Consider the following 23,195-nt stretch of genomic DNA (forward strand, 5'->3'; position numbering starts at 1 on the left):
CGTTTTGGATTCCCCCCAAATTTAACTACTAATAGCCTACTTTTGACGAGAAGCCTTATTGATCAACAGTCAACACATATTTTGTATATGTATTATATACTGTATTACAATAAACTAGGGAAAAGAAAATGTTATTAAGAAAAGCATAAGGAAGAAAAAATACATTTACAGTTCTGTACTGTATTTATCGGGAAAAATCCATGTATAAGTGGACCTGCGCAGTGCAAACTCAACTGTAATCACATTACAGTTTTCCATTTGCAAAGCTGGCATACATGAAACTTTACTTGTATTGAATTCGACTTAAAAACCATTGCAGTTTGAGTGTTTGTTCCCAGAATGGTCAAACAAACACTGCTTGCTAAATAAGCTAAACTTAATTTTATACTACCACATAAAAATTAATTGCAATTAAGGCTTTTCTTTAAGTTAAATTCTTTATTAGAATATAAGAGCACAACAATGGGTTTACATATTACCTCTGGGTCTCCTTTTCCTTACTGGTAAAATGTAAGGGCTAGATTATTTTTAATATTCCTCTACTGTTCTATGATATTGCATATAAGAATGATATATGACTTAGAGCAAGATTTAAAGAAATATAAACACCCAAGTTAAAACTAAATATTTATTATTAATGCTTTAATAAAGTTAATCCCTTACATTTTTTCCTTATAAGTTGACAAATTTATTTTGAATCTTTCCTAATGTCAAATATCTACAGGCTGTAGCATACATAGTCCAGGTTTTCCTGGATTTCCATGGTCTTTGGAGTAAAACTATATTGCTTTGAATATATTTGCATTATTTAATATCTTCTGCTAATAAAACTTTTCTCATCTACTTTTCCTGCTTTCCTACTAAAGTCATGAATATGTTTAAAATTATAATTTGTAAAAATACTTAAGATGAACGATTCTCTTAGTAATTCAATAAGTTTGTAACCTACCTTTGACACTCCTCAATGGTGCAAGCTACTTTGGAAGATGAAGCGTTAAAAAGGAAATTAAAAAAGCCAAAAGCACCTGGTGACTCGGTTAAACATCTGACGTTGGCTCAGGTCGTGATCTCATGGTCCATGAGTTCGAGCCCCGCGCGGGGCTCTGTGTTGACAGCTCAGAGCCTGGAGCTTGCTTCGGATTCTGTGTCTCCCTTTCTCTCTCTGCCCCTCCCCCACTCATGCTCTGTGTGTGTGTGTGTGTGTGTGTGTGTGTGTGTGTGTCTCTCTCAAAAATAAATAAACATTAAAAAAATTATTAAAAAAAAAACCAAACTCTTGCCACTCATATAACAAATATGGTGGTTTTAAGAACAAGGTCAAGTTCTACTTGTTTGTAAAATCTTTCCTTATATTCCTAGCTACTCAGCTGGACTGTTGTTCTGTAATTGTCATCTTCAAATATGTATCTCTCTGAGTAGATCCTAAGGTAATTAATTGAAACCAAATTATTTTCTTGTGTATTTCACTGATAATTTTCTTTTGCTATTTTCTCTCTCTTTTTTTTCTCCTTGATTTTCTATTTGTCTGATGTCACATATGCTAGACTGATTCTGATCCTGTTTAGAGTTTATCATGAGTAATTCAGTAGACTTTTGATTCCAATAAAGTTGTGGTTTTCTTCATCATGGACTTTGCTACCATTACTCCATTTGGTTTCTTCCAGAACTTTATTGTGATTTCTTATCTGCTGATGGACTCTTGGTCTCATTATTATGTAGGTTTACATTTTAGCAGAGTCTCAGAGTGGAGAGAAGGTAAATACGTATGTATTATCTGTCTTCTATGAGTAGAGTTAAAAGTACTTTTATGGTTAATTTGGTTAGGATTTAAAGACATTAACTTAGATCAGTGGTTCTTAAAGTTTAATCTTTGGACCAGCAGCATCAGCATCACCTGGGAGTTGGTTAGAATGCAAAATCTTGGGCCCATCCTAGACCTACTGAATCAGAAACTTCAGGGATGATTCTGAACAACCCATGTTTTGACAAGCCCTCCACATGATTCTGTTGCAAGATAAAGTTTGAGACTACTGATTAAGGGAATCTGACACTTCTTAGGGCACCGTTTCTTTCTTAGCCTCTTTGTTTTTCTATTGAGTTAATTTTGGCTCTCCTTTTTATTACTTTACTTTCTGTTTATCTTTTTTTTCTTTTTACTAACTTCTTTTTTTCTTTTTTAAAAAAATGTTTATTTTCATTTTGAGAGAGAGTGGATGCATGCGCCCATGTGACGGGCAGAGAGAGGGACAGAGAGAACCCCAAGCTGACTCTGTGTTGCCAGTGCAGAGCCTGACGCAGGGCTCAGTCTCATGAACCGTGAGATCATGACCTGAGCCAAAATCAAGAGTCAGATGCTTAAATGACTGAGCCACCCAGGCACCCCTCTTTTTACTAACTTTTTAAGTATATACTTAGATTTCATCTTTATTTTCTCTCTCTCTCTCTCTCTCTCTCTCTCTCTCTCTCTCTCTTTTTAATTTTAGAGAGCACATGGGGGAGAGGGGCAGAGGGAGAGAGAGAGAGAAAATCTTAAACATTCTATACGCTCAGCACAAAGCTCAACATAGGGCTCGATCCCATGGCCCTGCGATCATGACTGAACCACCTAGGTGCCCCTCTTTTCTAAATTAGGCATCTAAGTCTTTAAATATTCATGAATTACTGCTTTTGCCATACGCCTACAAGTTTTCGAATGTGGTGTTTCTTTTTTCTTTTAATTTTTAATTTCATTTTATTTTTTATTATTTTTTTTTAATGCTTATTTATTTTTGAGAGAGAGAGAGAGAGAGAGAGAGAAACAGCATGAGCAGGGGAGGGGCAGAGAGAGAGAGAGACAGAGAGACAGAGAGACAGAATCTGAAGCAGGCTCCAGGCTCCAAGCTGTCAGCACAGAGCCCGATGCAGGGCTTGAACTCATGAACTGTGAGATCATGACCTGAGCTCAAGTCGGATGCTTAACCAACTGAGCCACCAGGTGCCCCTCTTTTTTTTTTTTTTAATTTCACCATATTTGGCTTATTTATTTATTTATTTTAAGTAAACTCTACCCCCAATGTGGGGCTCAAATTGAATATTTGTAAATTATTCATTTACAAATATTTAAAATTTTCCACTATGATGTCTTCTTTGACACATTTTGTGAAGTTTTGCTTTAATTTTCAAATATAGGGCCTTTTGTTTATCTTTTTGTTTATGCCTTCTCTTGTGTTTAGAGAGCAAGACTTGTGTGCTATTTCTTTTAAACGTAGAGACTTGCTTTGCATTAATTTTTGTAAATATTCCCTTTGTGCTTGAGAAAAATGTGCATTCTGTAATTATTGGATCTGTTCTAGATATGTCCAGTAAGTCAAGCTTATTTGTTGTGTTTTCAAATTCTTTCAAAGCTGTAGTTGCTATTGCTTTATTGTTTACTTGTCTTATTTCACGTTTGGGAAAAATATGTTGAACTCTTCCAATCAATATACACATCTTACGACAATAATTTGTCACTTACTTCCTGTAGTTCAAGCAGTAGTTGTTTGTTTGTTTTTTAGTTTTGAGGCATATAAGTTGTAGAATTGTAGTAATTTGTTGGTGCACTGACTCTTTTTATCGTCATGTAATGATGTATCCTTAATAGTGCTTGTGGTCAGAGAATATCTTTTGTCTGAAATAAATATAGCTACTCTAGCTATCTTTTGCTTATTAGTTTCCTGGAAGTCTTTTTCCATATGTAAAAATGAGGTAAAATTTAGTTTAAAATTTTCCATATCTCTATGTTTTGGTTTTTGTGAATAGCATATGGCTAGGTTTTGCCTGTCTTTTATCTGGCAAGTTTAGTTCACCAGCTTTTCTTGTGATTATAGACATATTTAAATTTGTTTCAATAATCTTACTTGGTGCTGTCTATTTGACTATGTTTTCCTATGTTTTTTTACTTCTTTCTTGCCTTTTAAATACTGATAATTAAAAAAAAAAAAGAATACTGGTTGGAAATGATACCTTCAATTTTCATATTTGTACTCTTATGCATACTTATTTATCAACATTTGAAGTTAATATTTTAGCCCTCTTTTGGACAACTTGGGTCCTTGGAACACTTTAGCTCTGATCACTTTGTCCCAATTTTTATCTTGTTTTTATTCAACATTTTATTCTAGCCTTATCTTTCCAAATCAAACATTACTATTGATTCAGAAGATATTCCTGCATTTTAGGCAAGTTATTTGCCCGCTTCTTCCTGCATTTCAGTCCCCCTTTCTGAGATCATTTTCCTTCTCATGAATATATCTTTTATAAGTTCCTCTAGTGTTGTCTCATGGTCTACATGGATGTTTATTTTAGAAAAGAGTGTCACCTGGGTGGCTCAGCCCATTGAGTGTCTGACTCTTGATTTTGGCTCAGATCATGAACCCAGGGCCATGGGATTGAATGTAGTCTTACGGACTACACTAGGGGAACTTAAAAATACTCAGTTTTTTAATTTATCAGGATTTACATTAAAATGATATCACCTGGAAACACATATAATTTTCCTCCTTCCTTTCCAATTTGGACACCTTTTATTTCTTTTTCTTGCCTAATTGCTCTGGCTAGAATTTCCAGTACTGTGTAACAGAAGTGGTGAAAGTAGACATGTTCGCCTTGTTCCTAATTTTAGAGGAAAAGCTTCCTAACTTTTACTATTGAGTGTGATGTTTCCCATGGAATTTTCATGTGTGGCCTTACTTATGTTGAGGTAGCTTTCTTCTATTCCTAGTTTGTTTAATGTTTTTATCGTGAAGGGGCATTGAATTTTGCCAAATCCTTTTTCTATAGCAATTGAAATGATCAGGTGGTTCCTCCCATTTCATTCTATTTTTGTGGCATATCACATTGATAGTTTTCATATACTGAACCATTCTTGAATTCCTTAAATAAATCCCACTTGATCATGGTTCATTATTTATTTATTTACTTACTTACTTACTTACTTACCTACCTACTATCTTAAAAAATATAATTCATTCTCGAATTGACTAACATACAGTGTATAAAGTATGCTCTTGTTTTTTGGGATAGATTCCCATGATTCATCACTTACATACAACACCCAGTGCTCATCTCAAGTGCCCTCCTCAATGCCCATCACCCATTTTACCCTCTCCCCCACCCCCCATCCACCCTTAGTTTGTTCTCTGTATTTAAGAGTCTCTTAGGGTTTGCCTCCCTCCCTCTCTGTTTGTAACTATTTTTCTCTCCGTCCCTTCCCCCATGGTCTTCTATTAAGTTTCTCAAGATCCACAGTGAGTGAAAACATATGATATCTGTCTTTCTCTGACTGACTTATTTCACTCAACATAATACCTTCCAATTCCATCCACGTTGCTGTAAATGGCATGATTTCATTCTTTCTTGTTGCCAAGTAGTATTCTGTTGTATATATAAACCACATCTTCTTTATCCATTCATCAGTTGATGGACATTTAGGCTCTTGCCATAATTTGGCTATTGTTGAAAGAGCTGCTATAAACATTGGGGTACATGTGCCCCTATGAATCAGCACTCCTGTATCCCTTGGGTAAATTCCTAGCAGTGCTATTGCTGGGTCATAGGGTAGTTCTATTTTGAACTTTTTGAGGACCCTCCACACTGTTTTCCAGAGCGGCTGCACCCGTTCACATTCCCACCAACAGTGCAGGAGGGTTCCCGTTTCTCCACGTCCTTGCCAGCATCTGTAGTCTCCTGAGTTGTTCATTTTAGCCACTCTGATCGGCGTGAGGTGGTATCTCAGTGTGGTTTTGATTTGTATTTTCCTGATGATGAGTGATGTTGAGCATCGTCTCATGTACCTGTTGGCCATCTGGATGTTTTCTTTGGAAAAGTGTCTTTTCATGTCTTCCCATTTCTTCACTGGATTATTTGTTTTTCGGGCATTGAGTTTGTTAAGTTCTTTATAGATTTTGCATACTAACCCTTTATCTGTATATGTCATTTGCAAATATCTTTTCCCATTCCGTCGGTTGCCTTTTAGTTTCGTTGATTGTTTACTTTGCAGTGCAGAAGTTTTTATCTTGATGAAGTCCCAATAGTTCATTTTTGCTTTTATTTCCCTTGCCTTCAGAGACGTGTTGAGTAAGAAGTTGCTGCAGCTGAGGGCAAAGAGGTTGTTGCCTGCTTTCTCCTCCAGGGTTTTGATGGTTTCCTGTCCCACATTTAGGTCTTTAATCCATTTTGAGTTTATTTTTGTGAATGGTGTAAGAAAGTGGTCCAAGTTCATTCTTCTGCATGTTGCTCTCCAGTTCTCCCAGCACCATTTGCTAAAGAGACTGTCTTTTTTCCATTGGATACTCCTTACTGCTTTGTCAAAGATTAGTTGGCCATACATTTGTGGGTTCAATTCTGCGTTCTCTCTTCTATTCCATTGGTCTATGTGTCTGTTTTTGTGCCAACACCATGCTGTCTTGATGATTACAGCTTTGTAGTAGAGGCTAAAGTCTGAGATTGTGATGCCTCCCGCTTTGGTTTTCTTCCTCAGCATTACTTTGGCTATTCGGGGTCTTTTGTGGTTCCATACAAATTACAGGATTGTTTGTTCTAACTTTAAGAAGAATGCTGGTGTAATTTTGACTGGGATTGCATTGAATGTGTAGATTGCTTTGGGTAGTATAGAATGTTTTTCCGTTTCTTTGGGTCTTCAATTTTGTTCATAAGTTTTCTATCGTTTTCAGCATACAGATCTTTTACATCTTTGGTTACGTTTATTCCTAGGTATTTTATGGTACTTGGTGCAATTGTAAATGGGATCAGTTTCTTGATTTCTCTTTCTGTTGCTTCATTATTGGTGTATAGAAATGCAACCAATTTCTGTACGTTGATTTTGTACCCTGTGACGTTGCCTAATTCATGCATCAGTTCTACAGCGTTTTGGTGGAGCCTTTAGGGTTTTCCATGTACAGTATCATGTCATCTGCAAAAAGTGAAAGTTTGACTTCTTCTTTGCCAATTTTTATGCCTTTGATTTCCTTTTGTTGTCTGATTGCTGATGCTAGAATTTCCAACACTATGTTAAACAACAGCTGTGAGAGTGGACATCCCTGTCGTGTTGCTGATCTCAAGGGGAAAGTTCTCAGTTTTTTCCCAATTGAGGATGATATTAGCTGTGGGCTTTTCATATATGGCTTTTATGATGTTTAAGTATGTTCCTTCTATCCTGCCTTTCTTGAGGATTTTTATTAAGAAAGATGCTGTATTTTGTCAAGTGCTTTTTCTGCATCTATTGACAGGATCATATGGTTCTTATCCTTTTATTACAGTGATGTATCACATTGATTGATTTGTGAATATTGAACCAGCCCTGCAGCCCAGGAATGCATCCCACTTGATCATGGTGAGTAATTCTTTTTATATGCTGTTGAATTCGATTTGCTAGTGTCTTGTTAGGAATTTTTGCATCCACGTTCATCGGGGATATTGGCCTGTAATTCTCCTTTTTTGTGGGGTCTCTGTCTGCTTTGGGAACCAAAGTAATGCTGGCTTCATAGAATGAGTCTGGAAGTTTTCTTTCCCTTTCTATTCTTTGGAACAGCTTGAGAAGGATAGGTATTATCTCTGCTTTAAATGTCTGGTAGAATTCCCCTGGGAAGCCATCTGACCTAGGACTCTTTCTTATTTGTTGGGAGATTTTTGATAACTGATTCAATTTCTTCACTAGTTATGGGTGTGTTCAAATTTTCTGTTTCGTCCTGTTTAAGTTTTGGTGGTGTGTGGGTATCTAGGAATTTGTCCATTTCTTCCAGGTTGTCCAGTTTGTTGGCATCTAATTTTTCATAGTATTCTCTGATAATTCCTTGTATTTCTGAGAGACTGGTTGTGATAAATCCATTTTTATTCATGATTTTATTATTTGGGTTCTTTCTCTTTTCTTTTTGAGAATTCTGGCTAGGGGCTTATCAATTTTGTTTATTTTTTCAAAAACCACCTGTTAGTTTCATTGATCTGTTCTACTGTTTTTTTTTTTTTTGGATTCTATATTGTTTATTTCTGCTCTGTTCTTTATTATTTCTCTTCTCCTGCTGGGTTTGGGTTGTCTTTGCTATTCTGCTTCTAGTTCCTTTAGGTGTGCTGTTACATTTTGTATTTGGGATTTTTCATGTTTCTTGAGATACGCCTGGATTGCAACGTATTTTCCTCTTAGGAGTGCCTTTGCTACACCCCAAAGCGTTTGGACTGTTTTGTTTTCATTTTCATTTGTTTCCATATATTTTTTAATTTCTTATTTAATTGCCTGGTTGACCCCTTCGTTTCTTTAAAAAAAATTTTTTTTAAAACATTTTTTCATTTTAGAGAGTGAGAGAGACAGAGCATGAGTGGGGGAGGGGCAGAGAGAGAGGGAGACACAGAATCCGAAGCAGGCTCCAGGCTCCGAGCTGTCAGCACAGAGCCCGATGTGGGGCTCGAACTCATGAACCGTGAGATCATGACCTGAGCCGAAGTTGAACGCTTAACTGACTGTGCCACCCAAGCACCCCTGATTTATGATTTTTGATTGAGAATTCATATTTAGTCGGTTAATGTGTGGAAACCCTGGGGACCTCAGTGGAGGATATTTGTTTCTTCTTGGAAGATAGGGGTTTCTTTGGACCTTTGTCGAGTCTCTGGCCAAATCCTCATGCCTTTATTTCAACTCCCCTCCCTTCATCCTGGCTAGGTTGATATGTAATATTTACTGCCATGCAACACAGCACTTTACCCACATTTATAACTCACTGTGTATTTTTCTTCCTTGTAAGTTTATGTTATGAATCAGTTAGAATAGGCTAGGCTACATTGTGTTAAACAATTCCAAAAATCTCAGTCTTTTGAAACAGCATAAGTTGATCTCTCACCCACATAAGGACTGATGCAGGTCACAGTACATGTATCACCAGGGCACCTGTCCTCAGGCAGCCCAGGTTACTTTGTTCTTATGGTTCTACTGTGTCAACGTGAGGGCCCTGCTTTCATGATGTAAACGGAAAAGAGAGCAGAGAGAATTTTATATGAAACTTTTATTCTGTCAACTCAAAAGCGACATTTGTCATCCAGCTCATATTTTTGGAGGGAGTTATGTGATTCCCCCAGCCGCAAGGGACCTGGGAAATACGATCTTCCACAGGCCCAAGAAGGAAAGGAGAATCAGATACTGGTAACCCCTGATAATGACTGCCACAGCTTAATTCCCGAGAGCCCACCAATGTGGCAAAAATGGCTTTTTATGTAGAATTTACTTGTTGCACATTGAGAGGGCCTTTCATACTATCTAGACTGCAACTCTGCCGGATGGGAAGCTCCCAGCTCGTTCTTACATGCACCAAGATCTGAGAGCCCGATGACATCTGATGATGTCACAAGTTCTACTACTAAGAGTTTTTAAAAACTCTGACTACTTTTGATGAGGTGAATGAAATAATGAGATAATTGCCTAGTTTTATTTACCCCAAAGCAAATACTTGTATTCTTTAAATGTAATGAAATAGAATATGGTGGATGTGAGTTTGGATAGAGGCAGCACAGAGTACTATATAAAAATATAAAGGAAGATATTTGAAAAAAATTTAAGTTAAATAGGATTGAGGAAGGCGAATGATTTTTGGAAAACTTTCTAAAGCACATATTACTGTCATTTCACCATGATCCTTTGAAACAGTTGAGCACTTTTGGATTCCTTTCTGGTGAGTATCGATACTCCGTACTCAGATGAAACGATCAATTCTAGAATGTTTAGGATGTGTAACACTAGTGGAATTAGGTCTTTTAAATTCTTATTAGAGTTACTAATTTTATTACTTCTTTTATTGATAGTTTTCTTTTTAAGATGTTGTTACAATGGGAAAATATGTACACTTTTGTCTCTAGGCTCGGAAATAAGCTGAATTAAGAAGCACAATAAAACATGTCAAGATTAACAATTTTAATTGACACATTTGACTCCAAACTTGAGTGAGATTTACCAGAATGTCTGTATCCAAGTCTAATGTGAATTCCAGAGTTTTGAATAATTGCGGTGTGTGCAGCTGGAGGAAACAACTTAAATAGGAAGGAAATCTATTACGTCACAACACTATTAAGGAAACAAGTATAGAATTACTAGTGTTTAAATCTATTTTCAGTAGTTTAAAATTATATGTTGCATGAAAATGCTAAACTCAAAGAAGCTTATTGAGTCTCTAGCTTCTCTGAGCAGCTGCCAATGGCTAATGGTTATAATTATTATTATTATTGACAATAATAATAATTAATAGTAAAATCTACCTTAAAATGTGATGCTTTTAAAAATAATATTGAAGATGACAAAGGGTATATAAATTTTCCCTAATAAAGTTTAAGATTGTAAAACTACATCATAATGATTATTTCCTCTAAAGCACATTACATTTTAACTGGGATTATTTCCTATAGTCAAGATATTTAAAGAAAACACTTAGGAAAAATACACCAAACTCTTTAGGAATAGAAGTGCCATCTGAATGGAGAAAAAGATATTATTATTCTAATATTTGTAGTAATAACAAGGGAAAAAGACTCATTTGCCCATTATATTCAGTAATATTTGAATGGCGATTTAATTGACCTTATAATTTTAAGATACTCTTTTTTAATGATAAATTTTGGTATGAGATTCTGCAAATTTCTTATATACTAACAAAGAGAACAAGTTTCTTCTTAGAACTTAAGGGTGCTGTGATAATGGTCAACATAACTGATGCCACATGCCTGGCCCCTGACATCACGCTTAACATGTATGGGCTCAGTTAATTTCCCAGCAGCCCAAGGAGGGCGGTCACTCCGTTGACTGCACAGAAGAAGGAGGCTCCGAGATTTGCCTATAGAGAGTCCTATTCCAGTCTTCCTTCTTAACTCTGGTACTGTGCTCCCTCCCGGAGAGAAAGTCAGGGAACCACACTAACAAATTGCTTCTTTTAAACCTAACCCTCCTCCTACTATCAGTGGGATAATAGTTGGTCTGTGTACACCCGAGAAAAACAAGACAATATATTGCTAAATAAAACCAGAGTTGTTAAAAGTGAAAGGTGAAATTTGAAATCTCTTTTTCGAATAAAGGACTTATATAATTTTGGATTTGGAAGGAACTTTTAAAATTATTTATTAACTCTTTAATTTTACAAAGGAAATAAAATGAATCCAGAGACTTGACGTTTTTTGTGCTGGATGTAGTGATAGAACCTAGGTCTACTGACTCCTAGATAAGTACTTTCTTCCAGATAAAAATTTTGCTTTTTTTAATTTTTTTTTAAAAACACCATCTTGCTATTAGGCTTTAATAATTTAACATTCTAGATATGACTAGCAAAACCAAAGCCTGCCATGTTAGGTTTAATGTTGGCAGTCTTGTTTACTTCTTACCAAATAATCATGAAACTACATTTCCTGCCTTCAACTCTTTCTTTTCTCTTACCTCTTTTTTATTGATTGATTCTTATGTAATGTGCGTCCAGTTTCTGTAGACGAAAGGTGACCAGAAGATGAATCTGCTGCTTTTGACTGATGATAAAAAACAGTGCTCGGGGCCCCTGGGTGGCTCAGTTGGTTAAGCATCTGACTTTGGCTCAGGTCATGATCTCATGGTCTGTGACTTCGAGCCCCTGGTCGGAAATCTCTGCTTCGGAGATTCTGTATCTCTAGCCCCTGCTTCGGAATCTCTCTATCCCTCTCTCTCTGCCCCTCCCCCACGCATGCTTTTTCTCTCTTTCTCTCTGAAAAATAAAATAAATAAACATTAAAAATCATTTAAAAATACTGAAATAAAAATAAATGCTCTGTATGTTCATGAAAATATCTTCAGAAAATGTTTCCTCTCGTGGATATCCCATCGGAAGGGAGGGCAGATCAATTCCACAGCTTGTGGCCGCCAACCGAGCGGCAGGGGCAACGATATTTTGGGGGCCAGCCTACACCTCATACCTCCGTGTCTGTCTAATCAGTAGTGGCATCGCTTCTCCGAGCAGTATGGTAAGCAGGTCCTTAAACTGACCAGCGCCCTGCCTTCAGCACCTATTGGACGCTGTGATGCGGTATCCCATGGTAGCTACCTTTCTCTAGTACTGATCTAACTCACCCGTGACAGCGATAGCCGTCTTGTGACGAAGAGGTCTGCAGTCATGGAGGCAGTTAATCGCAGTGCACTGTGGGAAAATGCTCAGCTCAGACATTGCTAATGTGTGGACCCATCGTTTCCAGTAGTGTTGGGATTGTGGGGCAGCTAACAGGAACACCAGCAGCCTAGATAGCAGAGGACCGGGCGAAGAGATGGAAACTATGCTTAGGAGGTGCCTCTTCAGTGCCTGGTTTGTGCTAGAGGCTACCTGCATGACCTCGTGCAGTTATTCAACCCAGATGTGTAATCTTCATTTTCTAGAGAGGCCCGTTGCACTCCTGGGAGGTCAGGTAACTTGACCACGGTTGCCCAGCTTATATGGGCACGTTACATTCCCGTGGCCAGCTGTGGGCCTGTTTACACTCGGATCCTTACCATTGTGCTGACCTCGCACACTGCCCCCACGTCAGGCGGCCTCCACGTTGGCCGGGCTAAAAGACGGCTCCAGGAGGAATCTGGCAGAAAGGGAGAAGCCAGGCATTTCTTTGGTTGCCGTGGCTCTACCCGGTCCGCCGTGGGTCCGGCTTCCACCAAGTGACCCTGGGTTGTGACGGCTCGCTTTTCCCTTTAAGTTCAGACTTGTTGCCAATCTCCAGACCACTTTGCTCGGCTCTTCCATGGCCTCTGTTATACCTCTATCCCGGGTGTATTTGACGCTAAAGTTGACATTAGAAACAAATCTGATCGAAGTCCAAGAGCTGTCACTTTGCCTTCTTTTCTCTAAAATTGAGTTAAAACTTTTGCCTTCTTTATCTCCCAGGATTGTTTGAAGCTCAGATGAGACAGTGTAGGGGAAGGCTTTGCAGTAAAGAGATGAAGTATTATATGTTTCCGTCACTGAAACAGATAGCCTAACAGGCATTGGGCCCCAGACTTTGGCGAAGCCTTTCTGTCTAGAAAAGTCTTCTATCTGGCTGGGGTGTGGGGGTGGGCTTTAAAATTACTGCTGCTTGGGTCCCACCCACATGGACTCTGATTTCAGGTGTCTTGGGAACCTATGTTTTCAAAAATCTCCAGGTGGCTCTAATGTGCAGTCGGGGTGAGAGACACAGCTTTCTATCGGTGGTTCTTGAAGGGTGGGCTTTGGACCGAAAGCATCAGCACCATCTGGAAACCTGTTAGAGCCGCACCTTCTTGGGACCCACCTAGACCTGCTGAGTCAGAGACTCTAGAGTGGGGCCCTCCGGCTACCTGTAAGAAGCCCCCCGGACGAGTCTGGTGCCCACTCAGGTTTGGGTCCAGCAGCATTGGGTGGGCGTGCCGCGCTTCAGTCAAAGAGGTTTAGCTGCCCTGCCTTTTCTCTCTTTTCACCTCTGCTCTCCTGTGGCTGGAAAGGGGGACTTCTTACCGTCCCAACCACGATTCCTTGTGCTTCCTGTGACCGTGTGAGTACTGCTTCTTTGGCTCTCTTGGCTGCGGCTTCAAGCCAGCCACCGTTGGACACGGAAGTGGAATTTATTTATTCAAGCCCTCGTTATTAAGCACACGCTGTGGGCCAGGAACTGTGCAAGGCCCTGAGAGTGCCACAGTCAAAGGAGGGGATGGGCTCCATCCTCAGAGCACCGGCCGTCTGGGGAGAGGCCGCCAAGCAGCTAGCAATGCACATCTGTCGCGAGAAATGCTGCGCGAGGGCCCTCGCCCTCGCATGCAAGAATGGCACCGTTATTTCCCTGACGACAGTGATCATAAGATTTATCCGCATCAGGGGTTCTTTTGCACACAATGAAGATAGAATTAATGTAGTGTCTGATAAAGGGAGGGACCAGTTTCACTAGCTGTGGCTCCAGGATGTCCCGAAAGGGTGGGACCCGCGGGAGTGGCTGTCAGCCGGGCGGCCCAGGCCTTGTCTGAAATCCCCACGGAGGAGGCGCCTAGAAGGCAGACCCTCCTGGAGCTCACCGGGCTAAGGGCACGCCCAGGTAAGTCCGCCAAGAAGGATTCGGGAGGCAAGGCGTTTGCTTGTCCAGAAAATGACAAGCTGGTGATGCTTCTGCCTGGTAGAATAAGTGTTTGCTCGAGCAAGAATGAGGAAGGGGAACGTGTCTAAAAGTGTATTTAGGATTCGGGACCCTCTCTGATTTGGCGAATAGGTTTTCGAAGTGGAAGGGCTAGCTGTCTCCAGAAGAGGGCGCCTGTATTCTTTGTTACCATTTTCCATCTGGAAGCGACCGTTTATATTTTCGTACTGGCACAGAATAAACAGAAGACTGACTTATGTTTTGCTGTTTGCAGAACTGACTTCATGTAATTTTGACAGTTGTACCACATTCCAAACGGTTATAATTTTTTCCACTGGGACTTGGGGATATTAGATTAGGACATCAGAAAACCATGGGAAATGCGTCTCCTAACAGTATTCTTGCACTACATGAGCTCTGTGCTCTTTGGCTTATCTGTAAAAACATCTCCTTCATTAGCGCCTACGAACAAGGCCTGTCAGTAACACACTAGTCTCCAGAGCATGCTTCTGCCTATTTGAAAGAATATTTACATGACGCGGAAAACAAGTGGTTGATCCATTTAAAACGGCGAAACAATTGGATGGTACATTTTCTTCTTATTCAGACAGTTACAGCACTATGGAGACGTTGCCATTAATAAGTTCAGACGTGAGTAACACGACACTCTGGCAGGTCGCATGCCAGAGTCAGAAAGGGGCCGCCATGTCAGAGGGGGCCGCGAGCGAGGAGGACACATGTACACAAACACGCAAACTCCGCTCAGTGGCCAAAAAGGGTGAGTGGAGGAATCTGAAAGTAAAAATCTGTGGCTTTTGAATTTAGTGTGAAATTGCAAACAGACGATGCAGTAAGCGGATCAGAGCGCGAGGGAATAGAAGTGAAATTTTGGTGACACTAGATAAAAGCATGTGAAGGGCGGTCCCTGTGGCTCAGGGGTTCTGCTCTGCCTAGAGGGCCGATACGTTGGCACATGGGTGACGGTGCCGTTTTTAAAGCAGATTTGTGCGATTTCCTGCTTTCCTGGGAAGTAATTCTCTCTCTCTCTCTCTCTCTCTCTCTCCGCTTGCCTGCCCCCACCTTTATACTCCCAAATTAATATGACATGGGGAGAAGGGATGGCCAGGTTGGGCTTTATGTTCACGCGGCTTTCTGCAAAGATAAGAGATGTTAAACCTTCTGGGACTGATGACTTGCCTCACGTGGCTCTGAGATTTGCTCTCCTCGGAAGGTGAAGAGGGGTGGGGAGAAAGGGCGAAACGGCCCTTTCTGTACTGCTTTATTATGTGCAGCGTTTTCTCGAAGTCTTAAGTGTGGATGAAAGCTCTCAGCCTTTAAATTAACGTGACCCAACGTTCACATGGCCGATGCTGCGGACAGGCCCGCCTGTGAGAAGATTCGGGGTCTGGGCTTGATTTCTGTGGATGTAATCAGCAGAGAGCATGAATGGGAGGAATGGTTGGGAAGCTCTGAAAGTTTCTAGTGTGCTCCCTGTTTTGTCATTATCTCGGGGTAATTGGAGTTGAGAGGGTAGGACCTCTAATGAGCGGCTGCTCTCCCCTAATGGACGGGGACTGGAAATTAGTGCGGCTCCTGCTGTTCTACGTGAGTGAACCGTGGCGGCCAGAGCCGCCAGCGGGTCCCTCCAGGAAGTTTAGGCAACTGCCTAATGGTGGCCTCGCTAATGGCAACAATTACAGAATAGCCTTTTCAATGAGACCCGTGTGCATCAGTTAGAGACTAATCTCATTGAGCAGCAACAGGCCTGTGACAATGTCCATTCGGTGACTGGTACTTCAGCATCGCTGGCTAGGAGGGGTTTTCGTGTCTCCCGAGAAAGCCGAAATAGACACGAGGCGACACCAACCTGTGCCCCTTCGCAAGACCAAGACTGCAGCAGCAGGCGAGAAAGCAAGCGCGCCTTCTCCCCGGGGCCGTCTCCCGCCGGGGCGGTAGCCCCCTTTTCTACCCACGGCATCCCACTTAACAAGTACAGAGCCGGGGCCGGCACACGGGCGCCGACCCTCCGCCAGCCGCGGCCTTCAGAGTTACCTGTCACGTCTCGGAGGGAATGGGGGGGGGCACCGAAGGCAGGAGAGGGTTCCCGCGATGAGAATCCGTCAACACGGGTGGATGCCTGTAGCCGGGAACGAGAGCCGGTCGGTGCCGTTTCAAATCACCGGACTCGTTTACTGTCACAGGTTTTAACCCCTCCGGTGACAGAACTGGGGCTTCCAGGCCCGGCCGTGGGAGCCACTGTAGTTTAAGGTCACGTGGCTTTACCCAACCTGTGGGAAAGACCGGCCTTGTGCCGTCACAGCAGCCCCGACTTGACCCCAGAAGGGCCTGGACTCCGAGAGTGAGTAAGGAGGCATTGCCTTTTAGGGGCCCTCCCGGGCAGGGTCAGCTCCCCAGCACGAGGGCCTCTTCAACTGTCCGTCCCGGGCACCTCTCTGGCCTCACCCTACCCCCATCCCGAGAAGAACCAGTCCCCTTTGAGGCATGAGCGCTCTTTCTCGGAACGATGGGATCCCTTCGTTTTTACGGAATTAGCACGATGGTAAATTTGGCCTAATACGCACACACACACCACATCTCCTCTATAGAAAGACATAGGTGTTGAATGAGCCGCAAACGTCTTTAAACATAAAACCTACGTAAGGAAAAAATTGAAGACGGCAGTATGTTTACTGCGTGGATTTCAAGATAGGCTAGGTCTTTTTCGTCAGAGTAATTTATCCTGAGCAGAATCGACTGACCCAGATCTGGACGTTTTTGTTTGTGTGTGGGGGGTGGGGAAGGGGAAGCTTCAAATTTGTCTTAGCTTTTTGGAGTCTGCTCCCATAGTATAGCTGCTGACTCATCATCACGGAAGAGTGGAGACGAGAGAAAGTCGCAAATACGTTTGGTGTATGGGAGTTTTTAAAAAATGTTCTTGCTGTCATCTTCAGGGTTAAGTGTTGTTCCAGCCGTAGCACGCAGACACAAAAATTGCTCGTAAAATATAATTTCCCTAGAAGATGATCCCTTATCCGCTCAGAATGAGGAGACAGTGCTGAATTCAGCTCACAAGTGGCCAATTTAACTTAACACTATTTGCATGAAAATAATTGCAGGTGCAAGCAGGGAAGGAAGGTTTTGAGCAGTTGGCCTTAGGTGTGCCTGGTCAAGTCGGGTCCTGTAATATCCGTTCTCTGCTTTGGCTTGAGTCATTTCAGGGACCTGTAGCTTTTTTTTTTTTTTTTTTTTTTTTTTTTAAGAGGGAGCACAAGGAAAAATTGCAGACTTCACCTAATTTAAAATAAGAACTTCCTATCGACTGATTTTACTCTTTTCACTGCAGAATTTAGAGAAAGCAGGCAGTTCACAAGGCACCTATTTCTGGTTTGCAATACAGGTTGTGGTTTCCCTCTTATTAAACATTGGCTATATTTTTAAGACACTTTGCCTAAGAGTGGATAAAGTGCTTGCAAAGTAATGGTTGTTGAAAGCGTCCGAAAATCCCCCAGGAACTAATTTGTTGTTGTTTTTATTCTCTAACTAGAATGGGAGTTTGCCTAAGATGTTGGTGATTTCCTGCAGTGATTTCTGAACGAGAAGTAGATTTAAGGTTCGAAGTCACTTTCGTGTGTGATCTCTGGGTGAAGAAGCAAATTCCTCAGTTTGAAGGCTCAAATGTTTTTCTTTGGAGAAATAGAAAAAAAAAATCCAAGGGACTTGTTAAACATGCTTGTGCCGTATCGACTCCATCATAGACTGGAACTTGGCCCACAACAAAGCCTTACGGGTGTGAGGTGCTGGGGGGTTAGGTGTCGTCCTTGGGCCACAGAAACCTCAAGCATGTGGGCAGAATGGTGACCATTGGCAGCCATCAGGCTGTGAAAACAACGTGCTAATTACTGGGGAAAACAAACAGCCAGCAGTTTCTACATACCCATCAGGAGATATGAATAACAGAGTACGTACATTTTTAAATTTAGCGCATTTTTGCTGCTCAATAAATGCATAATAATAATCATCATCACATTTTTATTAGACACTGTGCATTTATGAGCGAGCTTGGTGGTCTCTTTGGGCCTCTGCCAAGGTCTAATGGAGCCTTCATAGCTGTGCAGACTCCTCTTTCAGATTTTCCCCTCCTTTCTGCATAATCTAGGGGACGACAGCAAACCTACCTGGGGTAAAGGGAACGTGAAGGAGGTAGCTTTTACTTTATCTCAGAGTCAATCTACCCTGGCTTTTCCAAGCCAAAGACATTCTTCTAGAAATCACTGTGCTCCGTGACAAAAGTTGAACAGAAGATAATCACTCACAAAGGAAAAGAAAAATGTTAGCATTAGCCTTTTTTCAAAAATTGGTTTCTGACCCAAGTGTCAACGTTCATTGACCTATAATGCTAGACACCCTGCTTCCTTATTAATAATGGCAAAGTTGGGGCTTGGCACAAAGACATCACCTTGCGTTTTAGAAAGCAGAAACGAAGGCAAAGCGAATGCCGTAACATCCCACGTATCGGATCTAATCGGCCTGGGAACATGGAAAGATGGGACGGGGACATGCGTTCAGTCAGTCAACAAATCTCTGTGGAGCACCCAAGATGGCGCAGCCCCTCTTCCTGGGACTTGGACACATTGGTTACCAGGACAAAGGCCCCTGACTTTGCAGGGCTCAACGACTGGGTGGTGTTGAAGAGCATGTCCTACTGAGTAGAAAGTGGCAGTGAAAATCCAAACATCTCGCCTAAGTTTGGACGGTGAGGAAAATGAAAGCGAAGTGAGGGACTCAGGGTCATGGAGCTTGGGAAGACGCAGTTGAAACTAGACTTTCTGATGGGATTCGAGTATAGGAAGAATTGTTATCTTGGAGGGGACGGCGGCCACCTCCAAGGAGGGTGGTACGGCAGGAGCCATGCCAGCTGCTAGGAAAGAAATCTAGACTCGAAGATATGGAAGAATGGCAACGAGGACTGGAATGCAATGCCAAAGAAAGGAAAAACAATGAGATAAGTTACGCGTGGTCTTCCCAGAGCTGGGCATGAACTATCTTTCAGCTTTCTTCCACCTTTAAAAACTCGAAATAGCTGTAAACTTATTTAACGTCAATAAGCAATACATTGTCTAAGGGAGATAAACACAGAATAGTGCACCGTACATGGACCTGTACATTTAGAGAACAAATGTGGATTGTGTCTAACGTGTAGGTAGAGGGTTGGGCTTACACACAGGGGACATTTTTCCTCCATCTGAGGCAACATCTATGTAGGAGGCTGGTTCACCACTTCTAGACACGTTTGTATGTGCACCCCACCGCACATGATGCCCCTGTATGTGGCATAGAAATATATATTTCTATGTTGTTTGGGTGTTTTTGCTTGTTTTTGTTTTTAGGTTCCAAGATATATAGTCAACATATCACCCAGAGGAGAACTATTTGACGCGTTCTTGGAGTGATTTCATCTGTTGAATGTTAGGTAGTGACTGAGAGACCAGGTAGGTTTGTCTGGGGGTGGGGGGGGTGCATAATTAGTAAAGCTTTAGCGCAGGTAAGAGCAGGGCCTAGTGCGGCCATTCTACCTACTTTCCTTCTGCCTTTGCCGTTTCTTGCTACTACTAGATTGGTACCCACCACCGCCTTGTGGTGAGACCCTTGAGGGCAGGGACCGTGTGTCGTGTGGCATTGAATTCCTAGCCTCCAGCACAGGGCTATGCACTTGGTAGGGGCTCAATGCATATTTATTGGCTAGAATTGAACTAGTATAAACATACAAGGAAAGCCTCATCAGGGAGCCCGGAATACCAAGAACTAAGTTAAAGGAAACTTGGGGCAGGTCTTCCTGCCCAACCCCAGGGCACAGCTCTCCGTGTCTCAGACACCACTCCCTGCAGTTGGGCAAGGAGGGGCGCCGACTTCAGGGTGGACTGTGTCTAGTTTAAAGGATGCTCACTGTGGCACTGTGAGTGAAAAACTGTTGACAAGTCGCACATCCATCAATAGGAGAAAATTGGTGGATTATGGTATATCGATGCTATGGAAGGTGAAGCGGCCATTGAAAAGGAACCAGGGAAGTCTGCCTGTTCTGACAGAGGAGGATATCAGTGGTAGAGTACTGGTGTTTTTTTTTTTTAATGTTAATGTTAATTTTTTTTAATGTTTACTTATTCTTGAGAGAGAGAGAGACAGAGACAGAGCGCAAGCGGGGACAGGGGGGCAGAGAGGGAGACACAGAATCCAAAGCAGGCTCCAGACTCTGAGCTGTCAGCACAGAGCCCGACGCAGGGCTCAAGCTCATGAACTGTGAGATCATGACCTGAGCCGAGTTGGATGCTCAACTGACTGACCACCCAGGGCACCCCCCACCACTCCCGCTCTGCCCCCACCCCCCAGAGTACTGGTTTTTGAAAAGCAGTATGCATGTCATTATGTGTAATTTGTTCCCATTTAAAGAACTACCCCTATACATATGTGCATATGTATGGGTACTTACAGAAAGCTCTGGAAGGATGTACGCACATCAAATACTAGCGAGTGCCTATGAAGGGATGGGAGAGATTTAAAAATCCATGTACTTCTGAACTGTCTGAATGTTTTACAGCAAACTTGTATTATGTATGCAATAACATATATATGTTATTTCTCTCTATATATTTCTCTATATATTTTTATAGATATATATTTATATATACAGATATTATAGATATATATTTTCTCTCTCTCTATATATATGGAAAAGAAGAGTTTCTCTCCTTTGTGAGAATTGGTTTGTTGTAGTAGCCTAGAATTAATGTATAAATAAGTATATATTAAATAGTTGTTATTTAACTAATTTACTATTGATTGAGTGATTGATTCTTGGCTAAATAAAGTGGAACAATTCTCGCGAAGGAAAGAGACCATTGTTGACTCGCAAGAAGGTCTTATTTTTCATGACTGAAAGTCCTATCTTTTGGTTGGGCTTGTATTTTAGTGATGAGTAAGGGGCAGTGTCCCTTGAGAACATAGGTCCCCAAATTGTAGGCAAAAAAAAAAAAATCATAATTTCATGTCTAATACTTTTTTTTTTTTTTTTTTTTGCTCTCTTGCTTTGGACATGTCTACATAAAGCAAGTCAAAAGTTAAAGTAAAACTCTAGATTAGCATTGTCGCCAGAAGGGGAGGGAAATTAGCAGAGAGTCCAAGATGAGTCCCAAGCGGCTATGTTTTTATGTTCCTCCACACATAATTCTGAGGCATAGCCAGGACTGAGACCTACCCCTGGGGTTTCTTTGATACTAACCATACTCTACGGACTACAAGGCAATCTCTCCAATGTACTCTTGACATCAGCAAAAAACAGGAGTAGTGAAACATGATTTGTGCCAACATAAGTTTGCACGTTTCCCATTTGTTTGTGGTCAGCATCGAATCCCAGTCCGATATTTATAGGCTTATTATTTTAAAGTATCCCACATCAAGGCTCTGTCAAACACTCAAGACAAATCTAAATCAACGTCTTGCTTTTCTTTGTCACTATTGGGGGGACTTGGGGATAATCACAAAGTTTCCTTCCAATTATGTGATTCCACTGTATGGCTCTGATAAGTCGGTACTTGAGTATACTAAATAGATTTGAATCTTTAGGCCTGGACGAGTTATATCTCAAGGTACTGTAATAATTCATGTATATAATGGCCGAGCCTGGCCAATGGTATTTATGAAACTTTTCCGTGACTCTAAACAGTCTCTACCACACTAGAAAAATAACGGTTTTATCTATTACCACGGGGCTGAATTATTCTATTTAACTAGAATTCTTATTATTGATGTTAAGTTGCTACTAATTAAAAAAACTTTTTTGAGTGTAGTTGACACACAATGTGACATTAGTTTAAGGGGTACAACATAGTGATTCAACAGTTCTGTGCGGTATACTGTGCTCACTTACGTGTAGCTGCCATCTGTCACCACACAGCACTGTCACAATATCATCGACTATGTTCCCTATGCTGTGCCTTTTGTTCTTGGATCTCCCGCCAATCTCCTTCACCCATGTTGCCCAACCCTGTACCGCCTTCCCTCTGGCAAACATCAGTTTACTCTCTGATTTCTGCTTTTTGTTTATTCATTTGTTTTGTTTTTTAGATTCTACACACGAGTGAAATTATACAGTATTTGTCTTTCTCTGTCTGCCCTGTTTCACTTAGCATGACACTCTCTTGGTCCATCCGTCCATCTGTGTTGTTGCAAATGGCAATATCTCCTCTTTTTTATGGTGGAGTAATATTCCATTGTGTATATATATATACACACCACATCTTCTTTGTCCATTTATTTTTGGAAAGACACTTGGGTTGTTTCCATATCTTGGATATTATAAGTTATTTATAATTTTTCCCCCTTTTCCAGGTGTCTTTTTTTTTTCTCCTGAATGGCCATAGTGATTAATTTTATGTGTCAATTTATGTCGGGTATTTGGTGAAACATTATTCTAGGTGTTTCTGTGAGGGTATTTTTGGATGAGGTTAACATTTATATCGGTAGACTGAGTTGAAGCAGACTGCCCTCCATAAACGTGGGTGGGCCTCAGCCAATCAGTGTATAGCCTGCGTAGAACAAAGGCTGACCTTCTCCGAGTAAGAAAGAATCTTTCAGCCAGACAGCCTTTGAACTAGGCACTGCCTCTTCCACTTGGCAGCTTCCAGCCGTTAGACGTGAACTACAATGTCAGCTCTGCAGATTTCGGACTTGACCAGCATCTGTAATCACATAAGTCAGTTCCTTATAATAAGTCTCTTCATGTAATCTATCTCTATATAATAATCTTCATACATATGTAATCTTTATATATAAAGTCTAATAATATTCTATGTAGTAAATATCTCTCTATGTATATGCATATGTAGAACCCTGACTAATACAATGGATGATAAAAACCACACAATTTTCATTGTATTTTTGACCTTTCTTTTTTTTTTTTTAGTGATAAATATATTGGATTGTTAGCAGAAAAATATATGTTGTGTTACTTATGAATTACATTCATGGGGCATGAGGGTGCTACAGTTATAGGTTAAAAAAACTTCCTCTTATTTTACTTTTGAGATGAAATAGATTTTGAATAGATTTTGAATACAAGTTCAATTAAA

The 23,195-nt window shown here is 41.0% G+C and overlaps 1 protein-coding gene across 13 annotated transcripts in view; it reads left to right on the plus strand.

Moving 5' to 3' along the window:
- FGF9 (fibroblast growth factor 9) overlaps nt 1-23,195 on the plus strand; it is a 94,374-nt gene that overhangs the window by 21,854 nt on the left and 49,325 nt on the right. Inside the window, exon 3 of one of the 13 annotated variants that reach the window (XR_006215473.1) lies at nt 7,275-7,316. The exons of 10 other annotated variants lie outside the window; for them this stretch is intronic. The gene's annotated coding sequence lies outside the window, so the exon portion shown is untranslated. Of the gene's footprint in view, nt 1-7,274; nt 7,349-18,037; nt 19,563-23,195 lie in introns of those variants that run through there. 2 more of the 13 variants (XR_006215496.1, XR_006215531.1) reach the window with 2 other exon arrangements.

This window comes from Panthera tigris, chromosome A1 (genome assembly GCF_018350195.1).
Source record: "Panthera tigris isolate Pti1 chromosome A1, P.tigris_Pti1_mat1.1, whole genome shotgun sequence".
NCBI classification, from domain to species: Eukaryota; Metazoa; Chordata; class Mammalia; order Carnivora; family Felidae; genus Panthera; species Panthera tigris.